The following is a 23,432-nucleotide window of genomic DNA, read 5'->3' on the forward strand; positions in this document are numbered from 1 at the left end:
CTGGGTGCGCTGGAAATGGCCTTTTTACAAAAAATTGCAGTTTTTAGTGTTTAACTTTAAAGCCTTCTCTAATGCTTAGAAGGTCCACCCAATGTCGCATTAGGCTTTAACATGAGATAAATTACTTAAAAATTGGTTTGGGTGATTGAAATGCTTCAAAGGCTAGTTATAAACCTTTTAATTTTATATTTCGTGTAGGCGCTATGAAGATATTTCATAGCACCACTTGTTTTTGAATATTGATATATTCATTTGGTTGGATGCAAAACTTAGGTAAAACATTAGGCATGACATAATAAACCACTTTGACATGTTCCTAACCCTTATGCCATCCTTTTATAGAAAATTTTAATATGGTCCAGCACTTAAGCCTTCACTCTTTCTAAATGAAGTTGTCAACTAATTCTCAAAACATTTGGACCCTTTGTGAAGATACAAACATAGTGCTAATAGAACAATAAAAAAATTTAGGCCCCATTCCCATAATTGTACCTCGGGAGTTGAATCTGCATAGTTACTACCTCCTTCTAACTCTTGTTGGGTCCTTGGTTAGGAGGAGGTGTTATAGAGTTGATGCAAAGAAAAATCGACATGTTACAAGGTCAAATTAGGACTGAACTCGTAGTCATGCAATACAAATTGGTGGAGATGGAAGAAATGTATGCCATCGGAGTTCAGCTTGCATTAGCACAAGCCGAAGTTAGTGAAGATGCAATAAGGAAAAAGGGGAAGAAAGTCGAAGGTCCAGAGGAGCATGTTTGACTAATGAACTCTTGTATGAAGAAGATCCTAGAGTGGCATGTCAGTGACTTGTCAATTTATCTTCCTTGTTCTAGTTTTTCAGATGTTATGTAGATTATGTTTATATCAAGAAAACTTTTACAGAGAATACAATAAACATCTTTTTAGAATTGTAGGAAAAAATACCACAAGTATAGACTCCTTATGTTTTGGACATCATAAAGCAAAATTATAGTAAAATTAGATGAAATATATAAGGGGTTTGGTTTGAAAAACCAACTTTCTTTTTAATAGAAAATTCTTAACCGTATGTTCAAAAAATAATTAGATTATTGAAAAATAATATCATAGATTAATATTCTTATTATTTCTAATATTCTAATATAATAAAACTATATTAAAATTAATAAAAAAATAATTTTATAATATTTTGTTTTATTAAAATGAATAAGAACATAATTTTTATAATATTGTATTTATGAAAATTGAATTGATTTTTTTAACCTTTTATTTTAAAGTTCAAAAATTATAATAGTTTTTTTTAATTAATATTATTATATATGAATAGATATTTTAATCCTTCACTTCAACATATATTTGCTTGCCAATATTTTCACTTTTTAATATAATATTATAAGTTTAATTATATTAATATTATCTTTTAAATTGTCATTTTCTCCATATATATAAATTAAATATATATATATATATATAATAGTTTTTTTTATTAATATTATTATATATATGAATTGATATTTTAATCCTTCACTTCAACATATATTTGTTTACCCATATTTTCATTTTTTAATATAATATTATAGGTTTAATAATATTAATATGATCTTTTAAATTATCAGTCTCTCCATATAAAAATTAATGCTATATAATTTTTGTTTTCCCAGTGTGTACATCCCAAATATTGCTGTCAAATCATCAACCTTGTTTTTCAAAACAATCCATTATAAACTGAATAACTAACTTTCCGTACCAACAACAATAAGTTTTATATTTTTTTAATCAAAAAATTAGAATGCGTTTCCGTACCATCACCTATATGTTTTATGTTTCTTTATTTATTTTTAATGTTTTGCCAAAATGGGCCATGCCGTTTCTTTATAGTGTCAAATACCCAATCAAGTTATATTCAAGAAGTCAATTTATTAGTAGGGAAAATTGTTGGTTTTCTTTAAAATAATCATTGGCATTTATTTTTATGTATCAATGAACTTAAATAAACATAATTATAAAATGTATAGAAACAACTTCAATTTTTTTTTTGTTTTATTTGGAGTTTTTTTAATAATTAAGTAAATTATTATATTTAATTTAAAATATTGTAAAACGATTTGTATTAAATTAAACATAAATATATTTTTGTTAATTTTTAAAATAAACTGTGTATGTATGTGAAATTTCTAAAATTTGGAATGAATTTTTTTGGAAGTTGTATGGAAATATTTATATTATGAGCAATTTTTTTTTATATATTGATATTGTTTGTCTTAAAACATTATGTGGGAACTCATAAATTGATAGACTAACTATAACTAGTTCCCGTAGTTCTAAAATTAGTTAAAAATGAATATAATATATATTTGGTAACATATTAATTAAGTAGCTCATTGAGAGTTCCATGCATTAGAGTTGTTGAGCTTGACAATAGAAAACCATGTGCACATAAAGTCTAATAAGTCATATTGCTCGCCATGACTACATAGTAAAGTTAAACAAAAATTGACTAAAAAGAAACCAAGTTTCATATAGAACTGCTAGTCTAAGACAATAACTGGAGAAACTGCATTAGATTTTCCTTGAGGTATTTCTTCTGTTGGTGCGTTGATGATAGTTGGAGTGCGAGGCTACGAATCAGAGCCAGAATCAGAGTCAGAAACCACGAAGCATTCCACCTGAGTTAGTCTAGAGACTATGTCGTCCAAATTGTACCTTATGTCCTAGAGGAGCCTTTTGATCTCCTCTTGTCCTACAAATAACTGATAATGATCGACTTGCTTGTCACAGATGACCATGTGAAGAAAAGTCTCTAATTGTCTGTGCAGAGCCACTAAGTGAAGAAAGTGTAGCCTCCTTTTGTGGAATTTACCCAGGTCCGGAGTCCATCTAAAGGTGGCGCCACTAATTTCAAAATCTGAGTAATAAGCCTAGTCACCAAATTCCTTGGCTTCTAGATGAAGAATCTCATTTCTAACTTCGGGAGGGACAATATTGAAATGATATGCCACAGAATGTCAACCAAAAAGATGTCAACATCAAGAAAAAGAAGCTCTTGCCACACCAACCCTACGATTAGGTTGGCAAAGTCGAGTTGCCATAAGAACAATTGTCTGAAGCAGACTTGGCAGGGCTAGAAAAACACAGTGAAACCGATCAAATGGCCAGATACAGGGAATGTAAGCACCAACCAACTGCAATTACGACAATGTTGGAAGGATATTAGCTCAGAGCTGTAGACACTAGCGATGCAATAACAACATTAACAAGACGTCGTCAAGGATGAACTGGACATCAAAAAGTATATACCATAAACCAACAACATTCCTTTGAAAATTTTTAGGCTTGACGCAATAGGTAAGAATATTGCAGAATGACTGTTGGAGAAGTTTTACTAGACAACTATAAAAACCAAAGTGAAAACGTTCCTAGGTACCTAACACTACATACAAGGACTAGGCAACTGAATGAGATGTCTGCAGAGTCAAGAATTTGAGTGGATGCGGAAGGAAATACAATGACCAAGCCGAAGGAAGGACCTGTCGCTGTATTATGGATAGATAAAACGGAAAACATGGGCACCTACAATGAGTATATATAGTGTCAAACCCAAACCAAACATGTTAGGAAATGCATTAACCAAAGAAAGGTAACTAGGAATAATGCAAATAGTTTGACAAACCTGTCTCTAATTCGCAGAGCAGCAGTGGACATAAGTTGTAGTTAGGAGCGACGAGAAGCTGGTGTGCTGCCACAGACACAGTCCGTAAAATCCACCACCCTGAGGAGATAGCCTTGCATTTATAAAGAACCCTCACTACTTGTGAGTATAGCAGACTAAAACCAGTGTTTGAGGGGATAATCACAAAGGAGAGACAAGTGGGTGTTATGGCACACATATTAATACCTACATTAAACATTCCAAACATGTGCGCAATGCCCTGAGATACCTCCATTATCAAACTCATCTACTGGAAACTATGAACCAAGGGAATTTCAGGCAAGAACTTGCCTCCTTCCACTTGCCTCTCTTTAAAGTGATTTGGAAATTTTTTTAGGGATTGATCATATACATGGTGGGGAGGCCATGTGTAAATCCACTCCAGATAGGTGGTGACGTTTTCTCAACTTCTGAAGCTTACCTCCCGCTCAACCGCTATAAACTTGTGCATGTCAATAATGCGAGTTGGCACCCTTCCCAGCCATAAATGCACCCCCATTGGGGAGGGGTCCCAATTCTTTCCCCCTCGAACTCCAATTATCATCAGAGTTGTGGCTAGTTGCATGCACCCGGTCATATTGAAGACACCTTTGGACTTCAAGGATTACATTGAAAGGTGCATCATCTGACCATGGTTTGTCATATTGAATCCCTTGTAAGTAGTTGCCCTAGTCATTTAATACATCTCCCACCCAATTTATTTCCAACTTTGTGTGATGTGGGATAATGTATTGGAATGAAAAAATAAAGTTTTTAATACTCTTGATTACCTCCTTTAGTCTCCATCTATGGCATACCCGTTCCTTCGATTTACCGTGCAATAGTTTTTAGACATTGTATGGCAATATTGGAATCGCCATGAACTTGTAATAACTTATATCCCTCACGAGCCACTATTTTCAACCCTTTCTCTAGGCCAATGAATTATTTTATGTTGTCTGTTGAGGTACCACAATAACAAGCATAAACATGCAAGGGCTAAGAGAACTCGTCTCGAAAGATGCCTCTATATCCCGTTGGTCCTAGATTCCCCTTCAATGCTCCATCGAAACTTAGTATTTTGAAATTTTCTGGAGGAGGGGTGAACATCTTGATATCATTATGCCTCAACCTAAGAAACTTGGTGGGAGTATGGTTAAACATTTTTGTTTGTAAATACAAATTTTTAAACATATACTCCCTTGTCCCTTTATTTGACCATTCTTCCTGTGCAAAGGAAGATTAAGCTAGTGTCTCACGTATATTCTTAATTATGATATCTTTTAAACTAGCAACATTCCTTTTTTTTGTCTAAAATACTCTAAAATTTTGTTATTTCCTGAGTTTCCATAGGGCGAAGCCACAGGACAGTCTCTAGACTTATGAGGCTATCATATTGTTAAAAATTTTGTCTAAAAATTGCATTACTAGTTCTTGGATTATGCATGGTTTGGGTGCGGGACATCAAAAGATCTTCAAAATAATATCCCAAACGTTTCGTGTGAAGGGGAAAATCAAGAAAATGTGTTGTGTTGTCTCTTCTTCTTGAAATCATAGTGGACATACAACAGTCCTTTGTAACCTTTTCTTCTTAAGCGGTCCCATGTGAGGGTTCTTCCATGTGCCAACAACCAAAGGAAGAGAACTAGTTTCGACCAACACTTATTATCCCACAGTTTCCTCCACAATTTTGTATTGTCATCTATGTGAAAATAGCTAGTATTTGATATTCTTCTTTAAATTAACATAAATGTACCTGATGATTGGTGACCCCATCTGAGAATATCTTGATGCTAGGAGACCCTAATTGGTCTATTATTTAATAATTTTTGAAACTCCTTCTATGGATAACTATCATTGTTTCTAGACCAGTCTTCTCTTTCCTTCCACACTCTCCATTCTTGATTCTCCATATAGGGTTTCAAGAAGTTAGCTAATGAGTGTACCCCAAGACTTTTGGAGAGGTTTTGTATTGGTTGGAATTGTTGAAACTTTCCTAAGTGTGGATACCATTGCCAAAGTCTTCCCAAAATGTCTTTGTTTTCCCATATTTGATATCCCAAAATGCATGGCAATGAATGAGGTATTTTCCTTTAATATCCCAGTTCCATATGGGTGATCCCTTAAAGGTGCCAATAAATCTGAGTCTCTCCTCTTGATTTCAAAGAGGCAGGTATTTTTTTGCCAGATTTGTTTCCAGAATTATGATCCTCCCTAAATCCAGAGCCACCATAATTTCATAGCATATGCCTAACTAATCAAATGGGGATCTCTGAGTCCCAAACCTCCCATGCACTTCATTACAACTAATATGTCCCAACCAACTAGGGCCCACTTGCATTCTTTGGTTGTACCTCTCCACAAGAAATCACCCCATAGAGATCTAAATCGAGAGGCTATTGCGACTAGGATTAGCATGACCCCTAGTTGATAATTTAGTATGGCTTGTAACTTGACATTCCAATTGGTTATTATATGTCGAGTCCTCTCTAATTGATCTTCTTAGGAAGCAACTCTATTTTCATGGTTGACCAATGGTACTCTCAAGTACTTGGAAGGAAGATGGCCCTTTTTAAAGCCCAACATTTGAATTAACTATGTATGTAGCAGATCGGGGCAATTAAAAAGATGATTTTGGTCTTCTCTTTGTTGATCACTGTACCAGATGATTCCATGAAAATTTGTAGTATTTTCATGATTTTGTATTCCTCTTTAATTGTGGGAAACCCATAGAGAACCACATCATCAACATATTGTTCATGCAATATCGGAAAATCTAATCCATATATTCTCAGCCCATGGAGATGCCCCAAAGAACATGATGTTTGAATAATTCTTCCGAGACTTCCATTGCTAAAATGAACAAGAAAGGAGATAAGGGATATCCTTGCCTTAGACCTCTAGAGGATGAAAAGGTGTTGGAGGGAGATCCATTGATAAGTATTGAGAAGAATGTTGTGGAGACTAAGGAGGATACCCACCATATCCATTGGTTAGAGAATCCATAAGCACTGAGTACCTGGAACAAAAAATTCCAACTGATGCAATCATATGCCTTAGACAAATAGATTTTAATAAGCATACCTGGCGTCTTTATTGTTTTGAGGGAGTGAATGATTTGTTATGTTGCAATGATATCATCAACAATCTAGCAATCGTTCACAAGTCTAGTCTGGGTGGTTGAAGTAAGGGTGGGGAGGATGGGTTTTATCCTATTGACTATCACAGATGAGATAATTTTGTAAATAAAATTACAAAGTGTGATTGGGTGGAAACCATTAGGACTCATTAAATGACTAGTTTTGGGGATCAGGGTAAAAAAAGTAGCATTGAGGGCATAGTGTAAAGTCATGGTTTCATGTGATTCTTAAACTAATTCATGGATTTCCTTGCTCAATAAAATCCAACAGCTTTGAAATAAATCTGGCGTATATCCATCAGGGCTTGGTGTCTTGTTTTTCAGCATGCTCATGACTACCATCTCCCCTTCTTGAAAGGATATTTTCCTCATCAAGGCCATGTACTGGTCATTAGTTACTAGCCTAGGGATATGTTGAATTACATCACTGATAGTTGGTTGCCATTGGTAAGAGTCCTCCATGAGAAAATCCTTATAGTAGGAAATCAATTCATGTTCAATGTCTTGGGGTTGATGCTTTCTATATCCACCCTAATATATAATAGAGTATTGACATGTCGATGATGAATCATAGAATTGTGAAAGAATTTTGTATTTCCTTCACCTACTTTTAGCCATTGAATCCTTGATTTTTGCCTCCAAAACTCCTCCCATTTGCGACATTGTTCTAATTTTATGAGTGTGGTCCCTTCTTATACCAATAGTTCCTGAGATCATCCCTCAAGAATTATTCTCTGTTGGATTTCTACCATTTTATACTCCAAAAGTATCCTATCTGCCAAGATGTTACCAAAGAATTTCTTATTCCATTATTTAATTCTAATATTTAATACCTTCAACTTAAGTTGGAAAATGTGCATTTTATATGTACCTTTATATGTAACTTTGTCCACCAATTGTTTAAAATATCTACAAACATGGGATCCTGAAACCATAACTGTTCAAAGCGGAAAGGCCGGTTAGAGGGACGTTCTTTTAGATCAATTTCTAACCTAAGTGGATAATGATATGACCTAATGCATGTTGAATAAAGTTGTCATTGATGGCATCATAGTTGAATTGTTGAAACAAACCCTAGATATTGTGCAAACCATAGGAGACCGAAACCATAACTACTTGACTAGACCCTAGGTGCATGTGAATATTAATGAAATTCTAGGTGCACTTGCCATAATGAAGTGCTAACAATGATGTCATTATGATATCAGTTTTCATTGTTGAATCTAGTCATGTTAGTCATTAATGATGCCAAGCCAATAACTTTCCCTTATATGCATTGTCCAAGATTTTTTGGAGATGCTCTAAGAAAGAAGTTGCCTTATTGAAGATGCCCATGAAGACATATTGAAAAGGTACCCTAGCCTTGTTGAATGATGCTCATAATTCCCATCTGATGAAGCCCTAATATAGTAACCCTAGATGTATGAATATGTCAAAGAAGCCCTAGTCCTTGTATGCAATCCTAATGCATGAATATCACATGCACTAGCATGTCAAAATAGTGAAAACATTCTAATCCACTTGATTTTCTAATTCCATAAAATAAATTATTTAATAGGGATGTTATGAAAAAATATGCATATGATGAAATAAAAATTAAATTTCCATCATTAGAGGTCATATCTTGAAGGGAATACTATATCAGCTTATAGAAGAGATCATAAGCTTTCCAATGAGTACTCACTTGCCTCTTAATTCCTTACCATTGAAGAGAAATCAATTTTTGAAATTAGCATATGTCAAAAATTGTCAAACTATCCAAGCCGACTTGAGTAGGCTCATAACCCTTGGCAAAGAGACGTGTCCCTTCATAATATGGAAAAACCGCTATAAATATAAACCTAAATTCATCCATTCAAGATCATATTTTTCGGTAGAGACAAGACAAGAGGTAGAGAAGCAGCCGCAGCCTAGAAAAGAAAGGAAAACAAGTTTGTGAAATTATTCTTGGGTTAAATAGTCTCCCACAGGTTCAAACTAGGAGTAGAGAAGCTTCCGTAGTTTCCGTGGTAAAAGTTTTCATAGTTTCCATGGTTGAAGTTTTTGTAGTTTCCATGGTTGAAGTTATCATAGTTGTCATGGTCGCAGCTGCAGTAGTTGAAGCTTCCGTAGTTGTCGTGGTTGAAGCTACCATCGTCGAAGCTGCCATAGTTTCCATGGTCAAAGTTGTCACAACTTCCGTAGTTGTTGTGCTTGAAGCTACTGTGGTCAAAGTTGTCATAGTTTCCGTGGTCGAAGTTGTCGTAGTTACTGTTGTTGAAGATGTCATAGTCGAAGTTGTCATAATTGTCATGGTTGAAGTGTTGATTTATTGGGATTGGACAAATAGAGCTTGTTGAAGTCTTCTCTTGAGAATAGAATAGGGCATAGTTGGAGAACTTTGTGAAACAACATATTGAAGATTTGTGGAGATCGTTGAAGTCCATGATGCATTCAAGCCGTCATGGGGTGACCTTGAAGAAGTTATGTTTGGGTAACATGAAGAGTTGTGGAGACACCTTCTGAGAAGACAAATTTATCATTGATAAGCTAAGTGCTTTGGAGATCAAGGGCATTGTTGAAGGTGAAGATTATTGTCAAGGTTGGTTACAGAATATATTGGGAGCCTTGAAGAACTATTAAAATTATCTTGATGAATTGAAGCCATGGGTTGGAGCCCTCAAGAAACTAGGTCGGATCGTGAACCAGATATAGGGTTGGAGCCCTTGAGGTTGGTGCCTCAAAATTGACAAGGTTGGAGCCTTGGAAGTCCAAGTCGGTGCTTGGAAAATACAGGTTGGATCTTGGGATATTGAATATTGGTGTATCCATCTAGGGTTTGAGCCCTACATATATTGTACTTGATTTATTATAAAGAAGAAATTAATAAAAGCGTTTATTTTCATTGTTCATTTTGTGTTCTAAATATAAGTGATCTAACTGGTAAAAATAACAATTGAAAAGAAATATTGATTCACTCCCCCTCTCAGTATTTCCAACAATTGGTATCAGAGTTAGTACCTTCACTCAAAGCCTAACATCTTGAAGGTTGATCCTTAGAACACAAATGGAAAAGCCAAGGAAGAAAGCCTCCAATCCTCCTAAAGATGTCTCTTCCTCAACCATGAAAACTGAAGACAATCAAATTGGGAAGGTTCCATTGTTCAATGGAAATTTTGATGTATGGAAGGTAAGAATGAGAAATTTCTTAATGGCTTAAGGCGTTGAAGTATGGGAATCCATGATTATTGATAACACGATGAACGGAGTATCCAAGGAGTACAATGCAAAAGCAATGAAGGCAATCTTGAATGGGCTACTAGATTATATAAAGGCCAAATTGGAAAAATGTTCATCAACAAAGGGTATATGGGGAAAACTCCATAACCTTCACTCAAAAGGAGCATTAAACATGACCACTAGTCAAGAAGATGATGGAAAACAAGAAGGAAATCCATAACCCATCAAGGAAGCTGAAATAAGAATAATGACATCAAAAATTGTCAAACTGTCCAAGTCAACTTGAGTAGGCTCATAACCCTTGGAAAAGACACATGTCCATTCAGAATACAGAAAAAATGCTATAAATATAAGCCTAAATTCGTCCATTCAAGCTCATATTTTTCAGTGGAGACAAGACAAGAGGTAGGGAAGCAACCACCACCTAGAAAAGCAAGGAAGACAATTTTGTGGAATTATTCTTGGGTTAAATAGTCTCCCACAAGTTTGAGCTAGGAGAAGAGAAGTTGTCGTGGTTGAAGTTTCCATGGTCGAAGATGTCATAGTTGTCATGGTTTAAGGTACCGTAGTTGCCATGATTCTAGCTGCCATAGTTTGTTACAAATCTAACCCAAAAATATCTGATAATAGAAATAAACCCAAGATATAACAGATAGAAATAGATAGAAATGATTCACTTTATTGATCAAACCCTTAATGTAGGGCAACACCATACATTCACTCCTTAAGGAAGGAGAAAACTGCACAAGCCATATGCCTGTTCATACAATAATCCTTGACATCCCTCAATGTGGAGTCTCTAGCCTCTATATAGGCCTCATACATACAATACCATGGGTCATTACCATGGTTCCCTCAATACCATCTATCTAATACCATGGGCCCATTACATTATTACTAACTACTTGTGGTCCCTTACATGATATGGGTTAACCACCTTATTTATTACTATGGCCCATCTCATTATTACATTATTCCCTTAGGTACCTCCCTTTGTACCCCATATTATCCCCCCTAGGTATATTACATAGTTGAAGCTGCCGTAGTTGTCATGGTTGAAACTACCATGGTCGAAGTCGTCACAGCTGTCGTAGTTGTCATGTTTAAAGCTATTGTGGTCGAAGCTGCCATAGTTTCTATGGTTGAAGCTGCCGTAGTTGCCACGGTTGAAGTTGTCATAGTTTCCATGGTCGAAGATTCCGTATTTACTGTTGTTGAAGCTGCCATGGTCGAAGTTGTCATAGTTGCCGTGGTTGAAGTGTTGATTTATTGGGATTGAACAAATAGAGCTTATTGAAGTCTTCTCTTGAGAACATGATAGGGAAGAGTTGGAGAACTTTGTGAAGCAACATATTGAAGATTTGTGGAGATCATTGAATACCATGATGCATTAAAGCCATCATGGGGTGACCTTGAAGAAGTTTTGTTTGGGTGACATGAAGAGTTGTGGAAACACCTTCTGATAAGATAAAGTTGTCATTACTGAGCTAAGTGCTTTGGAGATCAAGGGCATTTTTTAAGGTGAATATTATTGTCAGGGATGGTTGCAGAATATATTGGGAGCCTTTAAGAACTATTAAACTTATCTTGATGAATTGAAGCTGTGGGTTGGATTCCTCAAGAAACCAGGTCGGAGCTTGAACCAGTTATAGGGTTGGAGCCCTTGAGGTTGGTGCCTCAAAATTGATAAGGTTGGAGCCTTGGAAGTCCAAGTTGGTGCTTGGAAAATATAGGTTGGAGCCTAGGAGATTGAATATCGGTGTCTTCATCGAGGGTTGGATCCCTACATATATTTTACTTGAGTTATTATCAAGAAGAAATTAATAAAAGAATTTATTCTCATTATTCATTTTGTGTTCTAAATATAAGTGATCTAATTGGTAAAAATAACAATTGAAAAGAAATATTGATTCACCCCCCTCTCAGTATTTCCAACAATGAAACGTAAAATAGATACTTCAAAAATAATATCCTTTCCAAGGATCTGTTCAGACAGAAGAAATATGTCCATCCGTATTGCTATCTGATGAGGAACTCCTCATCTATTATTCCAAGTGCATAAATCATTATTTGTGGGTATATATATGAGATTCATATGTTGCATAAAATCACCAAATGTTATTGATTTTTGATCTAGTAATCACACACCTCATTTGTTCTCCTGTGGTGATCTCGTGAGATAAAATTCTCCTCCAAAAATCCACATGGAGTCTTCTCCTATATCTTTGATATTCACAAGTTGTTGTAAAAAGTTAAGTTTCTCCCCCATAGAGGATGGACCATAGAATGTTGTGAGAAATACATACTCCTTAGTGCATATATAACGCAATTGACCTATAAGAGTGTTAGAGGTGGCCAAAAAAATTTGGAGTTGGACTTCATAAAGGTTCCACCAGATTTCTAGACCCCCCATCTTTCCTTTTACTTCTATCACTGTGGATTCACACCCTATCCAACAATATGATGCAACTATTGTCAACCTATCATTCATCATTTTGGTTTCTTGCAGAATCACAATTGTTGGTTTCTCCTTATGGATTCTATCCCTAATATATATTTTCTTCCCCTTGCTATTCAACCCTCGAATGTTCCATGATAGAGCTTTCATTAGGAGAAGTTGGAAGGTTTGAGTAGAGCATCCGGAAGGTAGTTACCTGACCATGATGGGATAGGAATTGTTCAATGGGTAGCACTAAGTCCTTGTGATTCTTCTTACCTTTTTTTAATCTCCTTGGTTAGATATTTAAGAAGCACATCCTTCACCTTATCCTACAAAACTTGTCCCTAAGTAGAATGTTGAGCAGATCTAAGGGGTTGTGTTGTTTTAGTTTTCCAAGACAGATATGCATTCCCATGTTGTTCACATTATTCTTTATTCAGTTACATGAGGTCTTGCACTACCCAATAATTTACCAAACTCACCAAAGTTAATTCTTCTTTGGAGAGATCTTGATATTTTTGAGTGAATAAGTGAACAACTTCATTAAATCTTGACTAGTCAAGAAAAGGATAATATTCCTCTATTTTGCGTTTTTGGGCTTATTTTTCTATTGAAGCCTCACCTGAATTGTCTATCATGTTAATATCATCTATCTTATTTTCATCTTCTTCCATGGCTTCCAGGGTAGAGAATGATTTCTTATCTTCCACCGACATGGCATTTGGAGGGTTCTGGTTCTTCTGATTGTGTTTCCTCATAGAGACCTTTGTAAACTCATCATTCCCAAGAAGAGTGCCCGCTTCCTATTACTTTCTTCACTGGGGACACTCCCTAATGAGATGGCCATGCTGATGACATAACCAACATCGAAATGGAACATGTTCATAGTCCAGTGTTTGAGTCCATATTTCACCTTGGTAATCCAACTCTATGGATTCTGGTAATGGTTGGGATATGTTCATATAAACACATAAGCGCATGAAGGACATATTTATTCAATGCCGAGTCACCTCTAAAACTTTTACAAATTTTCCAAGTGCTTATCCGATGCCTTATAGTATTTCAGGTATCCAGAAATTTATGGGAAGGGAATATAGCCTTACCCAAACCAGGGCAGCAATGAATTCCTCCTTATCCAAGTTGAAGCATGCTTCCTAGTGATGAATATATAACCCAACATTATTGTAAAAATATGATCCAACTTCAAAGATATATTCTTTGTCCTCTAAATTAGAGAATATGATTATGAAGAAACCCTTTGGGCCCAGTCTCAAGTCTACCTCCCCTTTGGGCTTCCAGTGTTGTTGAATCCATCGTTCAAGATCCCTCTTAGTTGGCCAAATTCCAATGAACTTACATATGAAAGCATGATCTCTCATCCACTTTTGATGGTCCTCTAAACATTTTGAGGGTATGATAAATCTAGGGTTTGTGGCATCTTTTGGTATATAGTGTCCTCTCAAACCTCCTTTCCATTTATCACCCAGGATTGGCACATGTGACGAACTTGAAGTAACTGTGTTTGGGTCATGAAAGTCTACTAAATGAACGTCTTTTCCTGCTAGTACTTTTCGAAAGGAGGTAGATCACCCCCTACCCCAAGGGCCATCATGAAGCGAATACCCTCTGTAAGGATAAGAGAGGAGAATGTGTGGAATCAATATAGAAGGGAATGGTGTTAGATATGAATCTTAAGACAGATGATCAGGTTTCACAGTTGAGCCCTCCTGTGAGCTCCAGAGCAGCATCGCCTTCTAACGAGCACCAAACATATCATACCCAAACGTTACAATTTGAAACATACTTGGGTGAGAGTCATACCACTAAAATCTAGACACACGAGTGAATATTCAATTCATCATAAAGAATAAAGAAACTTTAAGAATGATCACTCAAACTTTGGCACATTTTACATTCTACAAATCACATAAACATTATAAATTTGGAAACATGCATTCTCAACATGAACATGCCATTGATATTTTTATATTTTTCTCTATCAAAACAAATAATAATCAATATTATGAAATTGATACAATTTAATATTAATCTTTTGAATTTTTTATATTAATAATCATTGTAAAGTTGATATATGCAGTGAATATTTTTGTAGATATATATATATATATATATATATATATATATATATATATATATATATATTTTTGTACTTTTATAGACACGTTATGTGATGAATTAAATTTATTTGCAATGAATAGTTATGAATATTTTTATGGGAATACATCTTGTAGCATATTGATGGGAATTAATTATTTGTAGTGAATATTTGTATTGATATTCCTAGCCTACATCTTGTAGGAAATTTCTACATGAATTAAATTTATCCATTGTGAATATTTGAGGCATTGTTAACATTTATCTAGTCAGATATATACTGTGTGGTATACAAAATTACACTGGTAAGAACTCTACAACAATATATTTGGTTGCTCATAATCTAGACGTATAAATTCCTTCTATTTATTTTATTTCTATTATGCATGAGACCAAATCAAAGTGAAAGTTGTTAGCACTTATGGTATTTGCAACCCATGGTATTGGGCCCAGTGTATTGTAATGAAATATTTTTCAATAGGGGTGTGAGTAAAAAGGAAGTGCGGGTGAAAAATAAATATGAAGTGAGTGAAATGTAATATGGTTTTCATTGTTGTAACAGAAATCTACTAAACCCTTTCCCCATGGTTTTTCCCCAAATGGGGTTTTCCATGTAAATCTTATGTCCACAGTCTGAGTTAAATTTTTTAGTAAAATCTTGTGCATTGCGCGAGTTAAATATTTTATTTTTTACTTTAACTTTTTATGTTGTATTTTGTTAATATATGGTATTAGGGATGCACGTTGTGTAAGCTAGGTAGTATGGAGAGTAATATATTAAGCAACATGGAAAAGTTGAAAGGGGCCAATTTTGCCCAATGGAAATCACATGTGGATGATATTATGATTCTGAAGGATCACTATTTTCCAATCGAAGGAGTGGCAAAGAAACCCTCAATAATGATATAAGAAGCTTGGATGTCTTTGGAGAGGAAGTCCCTTGCTACAATTCGACAGTTCCTAGAAAATAGTGTCTACTTTAATGTAGTAGGTGAGAAGACAATAGAAGGGCTATGGAAGAAGTTACATGATTTGTATGAAAATAATATAGCTTCAAATAAATTCTTCTTGATGACAAAGTTATATAACTTGGAAATGAAGGGCGCTTTAGTTGTAGAGAATTTAAACGAATTTAATATAATTACCAATTAGCTTGCCTCTATCAAAATTATTCTAGATGATGAAATAAAAGCTATCTTACTTATGTGTTCCATGCTAGACATATGGGAGAATATGTAGCTTCTATGAGCACTTCAACACATACTGGGATTGTGAATATGGATGATGTTAGTATTAGTTTAGTGAACGAGGAGTTGCAATGCAAATCAATTGCGGAAAACCAAGGAGGAGAAATTCTAGCCTTAGCTTATCGTCGAAGCAAAATTGAACGAAGAAGACATGGGCGTTCAAAATCAAGAGGCAAATCAAAATCAAGAATAGGAAGACTGACGTTTTTTTTTGGTCAAGTAAGAATGGAGCTTTCTATTAACCGAACAAGTACATTACATATGTTAGAGAGTAAACCAAAATTCCTTCTGTTTACCAAAAAATGGTCCATAAACCTATCAGAAGCATTATTGGCTTTAAACCTTTAAAACTCGGAACCATTCACTCTATCGGAAAATAAGGATTACACAGGAAATACACAAAACTTGACTCGTAACCCATAAGGTCGGACTTAAAAAATAATACATCCGCGACCATAAAAAATGTCAGGTCTGCACTTCCGGTGCAACGCCCTCCCACTGCACTCACCAAACACCGATCTCCGATCAGCCTGAAAACTGCTGTCCATCTCATTCAATGATCCAACAGTTAACGTCGAATCGCAAAATCGCATATCGGCAAATCGCAATTCCAACTCCACCTCCATCCTCCGATCACTGATCAACCACTTGCATGATCAAACCTCCACCGTTGATATACCCTTCGTGGAACCAACGGTCCATGCTAATTTCTAGTGGACAAGTAGCACGAGGATTAATCGCTTGAAAAGCAGTTTCCTCTCTCCGCCTCACTGCTACGTGTCACTTGAAGAGTGGAATTGGAGGCCATCCATGAAATACCAGTTACCACTTAGACCCTACTTGAAATACCACTTGTGGTTTGAAAAACCATTTCCGCGCGAATTAATTTGTGTGCTCTTCCGCCAAGTGAATACCGTCGATCTATCCCATCAGATGGTTCTCGCTTCTTCCTCCCTACGTTGTTGATCTTCTTCTTATCAATGGGTTTTATCTTAAAACCCAGTTTCTCTACCATACTCCATTTAACACATAGACACTCATAGATAACAATATTTCATTAATCAATGTGTTGCCATTGATCCATACAGTGCTCGATGGTTGATTAAACCTGCAGCACTTCCAGAATTGGTCCTCATGCCATTGCATCCTTGGTCTTCCTCCGATGATCTCAACCTTCTACTCAAATCCAATGGAATACCAATGCCAATACAATCTTCGAACTGCTTCAAAACAACAGGAAAACAGTTTAGGCTTCCCTATCCTCCTGCCTATCTCCTGATCCTCTTCGATCCATAATGTCAATCCATTGCTCCCTATCTTTGGCAGCCTGATAGAGACAGTCCTCTAATAGTTTACCTGGGGGTAACAACTCCCAAACGTGCAGAGTGTCCCTTTCCTTATTAGTCACTCCTTCATTCGCCAAACGATTAGCTAACATGTTAGCTTTTCTTTTCACATGGACAAAGCTTATAGTTTTTAAGGTTTGCAGGGGGGTGTAGATATGGTAAAAGACTTACGATAACCTCCAGTGTTTCGACACTTTATCCGGTGATGTAACATTACATATTTTCTTGGCCGCTCTAATAATCAATTCCAAATCTACTTCAATGATGACACTATGTGAATTTGAATCCACCAAGATTTCCAAGCATTGCTCTAGGGCCATGAGTTCTGCCATGTTATTAGTAGCCTTCCCCAAGTGGCCATGAAATATCTTCCTTATTTTACCCTGTTCATCTCTTATAACACCCCCAAAACCAGCTAACCCTGGGTTGCCCTTAGAAGCTCCATCTATATTGACCTTTAAGAAACCATGTGGATGAGGCTTCCAAATATTTATATTTGCACTTGTTTGGCTCACACCCCTGATCGTGCCCTGTGGGCTTATAGATTGGAGACCCAAATGTAGTAGAATACTCGCATCTTGGGGCAGAGGAGGGTCCTTAGGAAGTGTCCTCAACAAGCTACTGATTGTGTCTTCGAGCCGCCTTAAAAGCTGGTCAATTATGTGTTGGGCCTTGGTTGCTTTGTTCTTGAAGATCTGACTACTGCACTCTTTCCAAACATTCCAGATGACAAAGCCTAGAACTAGAGTCTAAGATTTATTAATGATTTCATTCCCTAAGCAATATTTCCTCCAATTCTTCAAAGTTTTGGAGATGCTGAGTCTGTCCCTATCAGTGTACTTAAAGATTGAGGCCACCCATTCCCACACGGTGGAGGTGAAAGGGCATAGGTTGAGAAGGTGATCCATCGTCTCCTCTTGTGAGCCAAGGAAGATTGACTTATTTTCATTATAGAAGAGCAAGATATAAGAAAATGGATTTTTGGTTTTGGAAGAAGGAACACAAATCAGTCAACAAAAATAATAAATCAAGCAACACAAATGAAGGTGGGACCATTGTTGTAGCTTCTAAAAGTGATGTCTTATTTACTGTTTCAGTAGAAGAAGCATGTTTGTATACTTCTAGCAGTAGCATTGATTAGGTACTTGATTCCAGTGCTTCTCACCATGTGACCCCATGCAAAAATAATTTTTTTTACATATGAAGATGTTGATCTGGTAGAGCAAATTTAGAAAATAATCATTTTCGTAATATTGCTTGAGTGGGAGATGTCCAAATTAAGACAAAGGATGGACAAGGTATCTTGTTGAAATAGGTTAGGCATATCTGATAGATGTACATGAGATTGATCTCTATGGGATGATTGGATTATAAAGGCTGCTCCACAAGCTTTGGGAAAGGTGGATAGAAAAACACTAAAGGGTCATTGGTGTTAGTTAAAGGATTTAAGACAAGAACCTTGTTTACAATAAGGGAAACAACAAAGATATCAGATGTAGCTACTATTAAAAAAGAGGGAAACTCATTGGAGTTATGCCATAAGAGTTTGGGCCACATGAGTGAAAAGGGCCTAAAAGTTTTTGTTTGTAAAAATCTACTTCTAGGTTTGAAATCCTATGAACTTGATCTTTGTGAGAATTGTATTTATAGTAGGCAATGAGGAGTTTCTTTGATGAGAGGTGGTCATGAAATAAAAAAAAATTTATTAGAATTGATACACTATGATGTGTTTGGGCTGTTGAATGTTAAGTCTTTAGGAGGATCCCATGAGGAGCCTCATATTTTATTACATTCATAAATGATACATCTAGGAAGGTTTGGGCCTACCCTATGAAAAGTAAACATGAGATTTTTGAGATATTTCTAAAATTTCATGTTTCTATTGAAAGGGAGAATAATAAATTGCTCAAATTTGAAGACACATAATGGTGGAGAGTATTGCTCCAATGCATTCAAGAATTATTGTAATAAGTTTTGCATTAAACATGAGAAGATTGTGCCTAGTACTCTCTAAAAGAATGGTACTTCAAAAAGGATGAATCACACTATTATGGAGAAGGTGAGGAGTATGTTCTCAAATCCCATATTTGGGAAGAAGTAATGAGGAAAACTTGTTATCTCATTAATTGCTCACCTTCTATGGTCTTAGATGGTGGTATTCCTAAATAAGTTTGGACCAGTCAAAAGGTTAATTATTCTCACCTACATATTTTTGGATGTGAAACACTTATGCATATTCCCAAAGAGCATAGAACTAAATTAGATGATAAATCAAGGAAATGGGTTTTCTGGGATATGTGAATGGTGAGTTTGGTTACCATCTATGGGACCCAGTTAATCACAAAATTGTTAGAAGCAAGGATGTAATATTTAATGAATTTGAGATGTATAAAATGCCCGCAGGTGAAATGGAGGTTAAGAAAAATGTTGAAAATTTTATAGAACAATATTAAAATATCCCACCATTGGAAGAATATGGGAAACAAATTCAAGAACACGATGGAAATCAAGTGGAAAATGATGGACAAGAAGAAGAAAACTTTCCATAACCATTACAATGGATTCAAGTGGAAAACATACCACTACAGTTTGTTTGTAGGTCTACTAGGCCTCATAAACACTCACAAAGGTATCCACCCTCAAATTATATTTTGTTAACTGATGAAGGTGAACATCATTGTTTTTAGGAAGCTTGTGAAGTGGAAACTAGGAAAAGTGGAAGAAATAAGTGGAGGAAGAAATGGACTCTTTTTTGGAAAATAAAACTTGGGAGTTAGTGAAGCTTCCAAAAATAATAAATTCCCCACAAAAAAGATTAGTATACAAAATTAAATATTAGGGTGAGGATAAGAAGGAAAGATAAAAATGAAGGATGGTGGTGAAGGGTTCCCAAAAGGAAGGTATTGACTTTAAAAAACAAAATTCACCTATTGTTAAAATGTCATCCATAAGAGTTCTCCTTGGTCTTGTTGCTACTGTAGACTTGGAATTTGAACAATTATATGTGAAGACAAATTTTCTTTATGGCAAATTGAAGGAGGAAATTTAAATGGAACAATCGGAAGGATTTAAGGTAAAAGGTAAAGATAAGCTTGTCTACATGTTGAACAAGAGCCTTTATGGGATGAAAAAGGAACCTCGTTAATGGTACAATAAATTTGATTCATAATGTTGGAGAATGGCTTAAAAATAATGGAGCTTGAACATTATGTATATATTATATTAATTTTGTATGTGGATGCTATGCTAATTTTTGGAAGTGATAAGAACATGATTAATAGGTTGAAGAAAGATTTGGGCAGTTAATTTGAAATGAAAGATTTAGGTTTTACTCAACAAATATTGGGCACGAGGATTCTATTGGGCACGAGGATTATACATGACAGAAAGAAAAAAAGTTGTGGTTGTCACAAGACAAATATATTGAAAAGGTGTTAGATAGATTCAATATGAAGGATGCCAAGCTAGTTCGTACACCCCTAGCATCAAACTTCAAACATTGTGTTGATTTGTACCCTTATGATGACAAGAAGAGGATTAAATGAGTAAAGTCCCTTATTCTTCAGTAGTTGGTAGCTTGATGTATGTCATGGTATGTACCCATCTAGATATTGCACATTCAGTGGGAGTAGTGAGTAGGTTCCCTGCAAATCCAAACAAACAACATTGGCAAGAAGTCACAATGGATTTGAGGTATATTAAGGGTACTAGTAATTATTGTTTATGTTTTGGTAGTATCAATTTTGTTATCAAAGGTTACAAAGATGCAAACATGGGCAGAGATGAGGATACTAGAAATTCCACCATTGGTTATCTATGTACTCTTGTAGGTGCAGTAGTACCTTTGGAGTCTAGATTAAAGAAAATAGTAGCCCTCTCCACAATAGAGTCATAATACGTAACTTCCACAAAATCTTGAAAAAATATGTTTTGGTTGCAATGATATTTAGGAAAGTTAGGAATAAAACAAGATAAATATGTGTTGCATTGTGATAGTTAGAGTGTTATTCCCTTAGCAAAAAATCCAACATATCATTCTAAGACAAAGCACATTGATGTTCGATATCATTGGATTCGTGAAGTGTTAAATGATGGGTTGCTACAATTGGAGAAAATACACACTGCATAAAATTGAGTTAATATGTTAACAAAGACTTTACCAAGGCATAAACAAGAACTTTGTAGAACCTTGTATTGATTAATGCAAACGTGATAAAAAGGAATCTTGGGAAAGGGTTAGTAGTGAGAAGAGAAAAGAATGTCAAAAACATTCACTCAAGCTTCTATTTGGTCTCAAGTGGGAGATTATTGGATGTGACATCAAATCAAATTCAAATGTGTTAGCACCCATTGTATTTGCAACCCATGATATTGTCCCATGGTATTGGGCCCATTGTACTATAATGAAATCTTTTTAATAGGGGAGTGAGTAAAAAGGAAGCATGGGTGAAAAATAAATATGAAGCGAGTGAAATGCAATATGATTTTCATTGTTGTAATTGAAATATACTAAACCATTTCCCTATGGTTTTTCCCCAATTGGGGTTTTCTAAGTAAATCTTGTTTCCAAATTCTGAGTTAAAATTTCAGCAAAATATTGTGCACTCTTTGAGTTAAATATTTTATATTTTGGTTTAAATTTTTCTGTTGTCTTTTATTAACACTTTAATCTTATTTTTTTAATTATGAGCACTTCACTACACATTCCAAAACCTCAATCTAGAAAGGGGAGGCCTACCAAAGTCACCCTTAATAGTATTTATAACCATATTGATTCATTAAAAGAAAGAAGAGAATAAAGATAAGCAAAACATAAAATAGAACTAGCTACAATGCTTGATAGAAAAGTCAATTTGTTAGAGAATAAAATATTATGCTTTAAATTCAAATGAAAAAGATGGAAGATAGGCTACAAAAAATGGAAAATAGGAGACAACCAATGGTTGAAGAAAGCTGCACATTGAGAGATGTTTCTTAAGGGTGGTTCAGGGACACTGGGTGGTTGTACATCCACGAGAAAATCCAGGAAAATCAACCGGAAGGGATCTACCTACTGGCCAAACAAGTAGGGCCTAACCCCAAGGGTTTCGAGGATATTTGACCCCATGACCTCCCAACAGGAGAGGTACTTAGCAACAAGAACTCGATCAAATGAGATAACCCTTGGGGCTGTATTGAGAGATAAGATTAAAGAGTTAAAAGAAAAACTAAATAACAATTTGGCCCTAAGTAGTATGGAAAATAAAATAGAGATCAAACCCATCAAAGAGGAAATGCACAAGCTAATTGAGTTGGATCATGAGTAAAATAAAAGAAACTTGAATCTAATAATTGTTGGTCTAAAATACAGAAATAGGAGGACAGGTTAACAATATTAAAAGAAGAATTTAAAATAAGTCATAAATTGAAACAACTTATCTCATAGAAACAAGAAGGTTAGGAAAGTTACTTGAGCATAAAAATAGATTGATCCATGGTAGGGTAAATTGTATTGACCATAGATTTGGAATACTTAGTAAATATCCAGGTTTAAAAGGGACAAGAATATTTATAAATGAGGACCTCATTCTAGTAGACTAGGTTGAATTAAGGAAAGAGTTTCAAAAGGTAAAGAAAGCCATAAAGAAAGGAAAATGGACAATAATTATAAATAGGACAACTATTAATAAGGATAGAGATCAAGACGAGAGTAATAAATATGAATTTGGAACAATTTGAATCCTTTTACGGAATTGAAATGAATTTCCATGGCATAAAGGTCCTATGTTAAGTTGGATCCCAAGTGAATTTGATATTATTTTTTTAGTCAAAAATTTGTAGGTTTTAACCCCGTATATAAATTACCTGCATACAAATTCTAAAACACAGAAAATAAACAATGCGAGAGCATAACACATAAAACACATATACACAGAGATTTTCCCCTGGATCCCAAAACCGCGACTACCAACTTGATTTTTCATTATATTCTTTTCAATGTTACAATACATATTTATACATGCCGAAGCATAAAATACCATGGACCGAAAACCATCGTGGCAAAAACCATGGACCGAACACCATTGAGTCCAAAACCATGTGCGAAAATCATGCACAAAACCATAGGTAGGTTCGCACAACCTAACATAGGGTCCAAAACCAAAATTTTCCAGGGCACTGCCCTGGACCCCATAGAGTGGGGTTACCTGCACCCCTCAAACCCCCTGTGACTCCCCCCTCTATGCAATTGGTGCAACGAAGGGGGGGCTTTTCCCCC

The sequence above is a fragment of the Pinus tabuliformis genome, chromosome 5_2 (genome assembly GCF_031772625.1).
Source record: "Pinus tabuliformis cultivar Carrire ecotype Pingquan chromosome 5_2, CPIR1, whole genome shotgun sequence".
Taxonomy (NCBI): domain Eukaryota; kingdom Viridiplantae; phylum Streptophyta; class Pinopsida; order Pinales; family Pinaceae; genus Pinus; species Pinus tabuliformis.